Source organism: Halyomorpha halys, unplaced genomic scaffold (assembly GCF_000696795.3).
Source record: "Halyomorpha halys isolate HHAL.00 unplaced genomic scaffold, Hhal_1.1 Scaffold900.1, whole genome shotgun sequence".
Taxonomy (NCBI): Eukaryota; Metazoa; Arthropoda; class Insecta; order Hemiptera; family Pentatomidae; genus Halyomorpha; species Halyomorpha halys.
Window position 1 is genome coordinate 87,663 of NW_027114997.1, and position 6,403 is coordinate 94,065.

The 6,403-nt window shown below is 29.6% G+C and overlaps 1 long non-coding RNA gene across 1 annotated transcript; it reads left to right on the top strand.

The window, feature by feature from the left end:
* The first annotated feature begins 1,253 nt into the window (after positions 1 to 1,253).
* Positions 1,254 to 1,764, top strand: LOC136796918 (uncharacterized). The gene is made up of 2 exons (XR_010844710.1): positions 1,254 to 1,302; positions 1,469 to 1,764. It is a non-coding gene; the product is annotated as an uncharacterized lncRNA (long non-coding RNA).
* Positions 1,765 to 6,403: the final 4,639 nt, after the last annotated feature.

The window sequence follows — 6,403 nt, forward strand, 5'->3', positions numbered from 1 at the left end:
TTGACTATATATTTTCCCCAGTTCTTATACCTAAATTAATTTATTCACTCATGTGTTTTATTTCTTATTATCATTTACATGTAGAGCATTTTGTTTGCCAATGCAAGTAAATGAAGTATCTGCACACCTCTGTAGGTTTATGAGGTGATGTTCCAAACTGAGATGAGGTTGGAATCCAGTCTGCTCATAAGTGACGACTGAGTGTTGCTCACCAAACTCTCTGACATAATTAAGAATAATTTTAGTTTGCTAGGTATAGTAGAAGTCTAATGGGCCTATAGTGGTCTTGTTTTGCTCCTGTCTTTGCTCGTTTTAGCGTGTCTCCAGATTGCGGGGAAGAATCTCATTCGCAACAAGTTGTACAGGATCGTGAGATGTGCTATGCCCTTTCTGGGGAGTCAATGAGAATTGATTGATATGTTCGTTTATAAGAACTGTTTTCAGAAAGCTTGCTACTACGGACGGGTAATTTCTTTAAATGTCTGTATCACATGTTATTAAAACTCATATTATAGAACATTTCCTCAACTTTAAGTAAGGCGCTATGAAGTTTTTTAGTTTTATTGATGGTTTTAGAGATAAGGAGCTCGAATTAAATAATGAGCGAAAAAATGAGGTTTTTTTTTTTAATAACTTAAAAGGAAAATAATTTTTTTGTAACTTCTTGAATAGCCACCATTTTACTGTATATAGTTTTCATTATAGTTATACAAAATTGGAGTGAAATAGTTCCTTTTTTTTCTCCTCTTTGGCTCTTGTACTATGCAATAATAAGGTATGATTGCTTCTGGTCAAAGCATTTTCTTTGGAGTATATTATGGAGAAGTTACTAATAAAAATTATGAAGTAAAGCAATTTTTAGGCAGAATTGCTTCCGGTCAAAGCATTTTTCTTTGCTAATTTCGGTCAAAATGTATGGGAAATTTATGATTTTCCCCCTCCAATACTTTCTTGTATTAACGGCACGATATATATATATATATAGGAAAATTTCTAGAACTAAAGTCAGAACTATTATCGCAGTTAAAATTATGCATTCCCATTATATCGCAGTTTTGTATTTAGCGTTAGGTAAGTAATATACGACTCTATAAATCATATAAAATATTTGACATTACATAATAAATTGCTTTGTACTGTTTTTATTATTAATTACGTTTTATTCATTACATTTTCCGAATATTCAGTCAAACTTTATGATTTTCCCCCTCCAACACATTAACGGCACGATATTTATATATAAGGAAATTTCTAGAACTAAAGTCAGAACTATTATCGCAGTTAGAAGAGACTTAGTGTTTGGCAAGTATCATATGACTCTATAAATCATATAAAATATTTGAGATTAAATGATCATTTCCTTTGTGCTGTTTTTATAATTTATTATGCTTTATTCTTCACAAAACAGGGCGTTGTCTGATTTTTCTTGCTGCAGATCGATTTGTCATAATTTTATATTTAATTTCAGGAAAATGAAGTGGCTATTGTTCGTTACACTGCTTGCAGCTGCTACATCTGGGCACTACCATGTAACACACTTGCCGGAACCTGATCGTCCATTCAGGCCGGATCCAGTTCCAAATGATGCACCAGATAGTTTGCCAATACCAGTACGTCCACATGTTCCGTTTATTTGATGAGTTGGCGGTCAACTGTTAACGATCTAATTTTACTATATATGCTAAATTCAAACATAACTAATTTAAAAAAAAAAATATGTATTATAATTTCCATTTTAAAAAATAGATACTTCTTCTATTACAATTGCCTATATCTTTTCCTCAGTTCTAATACCTAAATTAATTTATTCACTCGTGTGGTTTCATGTTATTATTGTAATCTAGGGAATTTTTTTCGTTCAAAACCAGGAAGATAGTTACGAGCGAAAAAATTATGTTTGTATAGAATTAGGAAATTCAACGGCCGAAAAGCCACCAAGAAAACTTTATTGGTGATCAAATGATACAACAAACCTTACGAAATGCTAAACACCACTGACAAGCATGAGATTTATAGGCAGATTTTAGTTTCCTTGGATGTATCATTGGCAAAATTTAAATGTAATTCTAAAGAGAAGAATTTATTAAAAAGTAAATCATTTTATTATTCGCAATAATGACGTTTCTAAATCGTTGTAGGAATTTTTATTTTCTAATCGTAATAGGAAGTACAATTCTTGCAATTAAAAAAAAATCTTTTAATTATAACTTCGAATTAGTTTAGTTGTGTCAGGCTTTATGATGAAGGTGAAAATTTTACAATTTCTTGAAAACTGAAAATATATCAAATTAGTTGACTCAGACAAGCAATCCTTAATACAATAGATATATATATATACATAAAGACAAAGTCTACACGTGCACTTAATAATTAAGTCTGAGGTTAGATACAAATCGAGATTGAGCTCAATTAGAAGGATATATCAAGTTGAGAGGTCTATTAACTGACTGTCATCGCCAGATCAACAATCAACTGATACGGGAGACATCATCTGTTAAGACCTTAGAGTAAGCTTCAACATTAAGTTCTTAAGCGCACAAACACATGTGTATATTAGATTAGTTAGAAGTTAAAATTTAGCTTTACATTGAAATAAGTTTTGTGTGATTTTTCTCAATGGCTTATTATATTAAAATGTTTAAAGAACAGGATGGTAAAAAGTTTATCACTTCTATCCACAGCCGAAATATGGCAGATTTTCCAAATGGCTCTCATATTAATTTAAGTTTATTGTCATTAGTTCCAGAAGTATTACATATAGTGGAAACATCATTATAAACTATTTAGTAGTGCATTTAACGAGATTCAATTTGAGCCCTAATGGAGTTTTACCAAATCTTGTATCTGTTTTTCCTAAAACGAGAAGAATAATTTTGTGAATTGAAAACCTGAGGTTAATTATATTCCTCTCTTATTCAATCCTTACAATTCAAAATCCTTCGTAAAATCCTCAATGCTCGTTACTTTGTCACAAATAAAATCATCCATAAAGACCTTAATGTTCCCTATGTAACCGATCTAGCCCGAATCAGATATCGCTCCTTCCATTATAAACTCTCTAACCACTCAAACCCCTTAGTTTATAATCTTGCATACTCTTCCATTCCCGACAATCCTCCGAGGCGCCTGAAAAGAAGATGGCCACGAGACCAGCTAATGTAAAATGTAATTAGAGTGCTGCCAACGGGCAGTTTCTCTACACGCCTGTAACACTCCAATTTAACTTTGGCTAGATTTACTAAATGTATTATAATGTACAGTTGTAAATAGCAATAAATAAATATTTTAAAAAAAAAACAATTACTTCTAGGTTATCTTGCGATTTTAATTTTTTATTTCCTACTACTTATATTTTTATTTACAGTATGAACAAGACTTATTTGTAAAACCCTAAATATAGATATATAGAAAACAACTTGGCCCATCCTTTGCCATGTGGCATTATAAGGGGATGGGGTAGGTCCACTGAAGCCTGGGGTAGGCCAGCTCATATTGACCCTGGATCTGCTGGCCGGTGGGTAAAAGAATGGGGAGGGACCGCTCCATTGGAACAAGTGTGAGCTCTGATCTCCCTTTAAAGGGAATAAATCTTCCGCCTTTTACTAAAGATGTAATTTTACTAGACTATATCTAAAATAGTATCTGAAATATCCGTAATCAGTCTTTTAAATGCTGATTCCAAATCTCAATGTAAAATGTACTCATGTAAATAAATTATAATTCATTGTAAATTACATTACAATGAAAATGTTTTAGCTATAAAATATATTAACAAATCAATCAGCCAAAATATAAAAAAATAAGATTGGATAAAAGGTGAATATCATTCATGGTTAATTATTTTTAGGCCAATTGTAATTTACAAATATATTCAAAATTTTATTATTTTGAAAAAGTTTGAATAGTGTCCATCATATTAGGTATATTTTTAAACATTTTACCAACCATCGTAAATACTTAAGCACTGTGGTATTACATAGATTGTTTAATAGATAAGATATCTGTAAACTACGACGACTATCTTGCAAATATCCATCTTCAATTTGAAAACAAAGGCTTATTAATATTAGTTGAGTCTCAACTTATTTATTTATTTTTTATTGAAGAATATTGTATTAATAACTCACTTACGTTATTTGTCCTGTAAGCTATAATTAATTTTATATTGGATTCAGTATCGCTTTTACTATCAGTAATAACTAAATATAAAGTAAAACATTTCATTACAAAATTTAACAACAATCAAAGTTTGAAATGAGGACTAGGGTTGTACAGTTCATTTGATTACAGTAAAATAAAATTATATTCGTAGGAAATTAATGTAGGTTGCTGATTTGAAAGAAAAGTCCCCCAAGTGTGGCCAGTACGTAGGCCAGGACTTCCTCACTAGCATTATCCTATGTTCCCTCACCGTTTCTACCTAGTAGGTTTTTTTTTTTCCTATCTAATAACCATAACTACAATATTTTAAGTGAAGTATATATTTATAATTCCAAATACAAATGTACTGCGTAAATGCAGGTTAATTAATTAGATACATCATTATCTATGAGGATGAGAAGATAGTTGAGCGTGGATAAATTATATGAGGAGAAAATGGTTGGGAGAGGGGGGGGGGGTGCTGTCAGAATATAACCGTTTCGGACAGAATTTCAAGTCTTCATCAGGGCTAAGAACAAATAACAAGATAACAACCAATGAATAAATAAATAAAAAATTAACAGAATGGCATGAAGTAAATGATTGTACAGAATGAAATTTGTAAAAATAAAGTGATGAAAGAAGTGGAAAATAAAATGTATATATTTGTAATTAAATAAGTAAAAATTATATAATTAAGGAAATAAAATAAAAATTAGAAGTTATATAATGCAAAGAAATCTGAATATTTTAGTTTATTAATGATTTAAAAATTAAAATTATGGAAAAATAAAAAAAATAAATAAAGGAAAACGAAAATGTAGGTAACTAATGAAATATGTAACCATAATATTAGAATAAAGAAACAACATATAAAGTTAAGTTTGGCAAAAGAAGTAAATAGAAAACTTAACAATAATAATATATGGTGAACATAAGTAATAACGTAGTTTAAGGGAGTTAAGAAAAGAATAGAGAAGTAGAAGGAGGTAAAAGAAAGATAGAAAAAAAGAAAAGAAAACATAAAAACGCACCTGCTAGTAGCAAATTTTTAATTTTTGAATTATTAATAAACTAAAATATTCATATTCCTTTGCATTATGGAACTTCTAATTTTTATTTTATTTCCTTAATAATGTTATTGTACAAATTTATTCAATATATACATTTTATTTTCCACTTCTTTCATCACGTTATTTTTATTAATTTCATTCTGTACAATTATTTTCTTCATGCCATTCTGTTTATTTTTTATTTATGTATTCATTGGTTGTTATCTTGTTATTTGTTCTTAGCCCTGATGAAGACTTGAAATTCTGTCCGAAAAGTTATTTCAACTTCTTATATTCTGACCGTATCTTCTCCTCATATATTATCTATAAGGTTTAAGAACAAATTATATTTTATTTAAAAAAAAATTTTTTATTGCCCCATAATTATTTCTGACGATTTTTTCTAATCAATAACTTGGTGATGGGGCTCACCATCTTTTTGTGTCGAACTCCTAAAATTTAAAATAGAAATTGAATTACTTTATAACGTTTGCTATATTTGAGGTATTCCTATAAGCGTAAGTTGACTGAAGTAGTGTTTTTGATTTTTTCACACTTTCAAAAGAAGTTATCAGGTCTTTCAGTTATGAAATCCTTTATTTGCTACGATTCTAATTTTTACTTGGGGGCCTGGACGTTTTATATATTTTCATTATTGTTTCTTTTAGATTTTTCCCTATATAACAATTTAAATGATAGTAAACGATTTTCTGTGGATCTGGCAACATGGACGAACAGTGGAACACCATATAATAAATTAACAACTTTATGTAAGCTTTTAGTCTGGCTGATTTTATTTTCTAAAGAAAGGGAATTGGGAATATATGTGAGTATATCTAGATTATATCTGCTGTCTGATGTTATGTCTGACGGACGTTACCATGTTTCGTAATGTAAGTAGGTAGTATACAGTTGAGTCTTAGATTCTTTATGTATGCATCTGGATCTTTTAACTATACTTATTCAAGCATTACATTTTTTAAAAATACATTTATTACATTAAACACCTACAGTTCATATTAATTTATTTGTCTTATTTCCACTCTCATTTAAATACAACAGTTTTATCTCAAAATTAGACTTGTGAAATATATATTTATGATTTTTTTTAGGGATCATAAAATAGGCAAAAGCAAGGTTTCGAAAAACGTCTTTGCATTTTATTTCTACTAAATTATCAGTTACCTGTGTGTTTCTCCAGTTAGAATTTA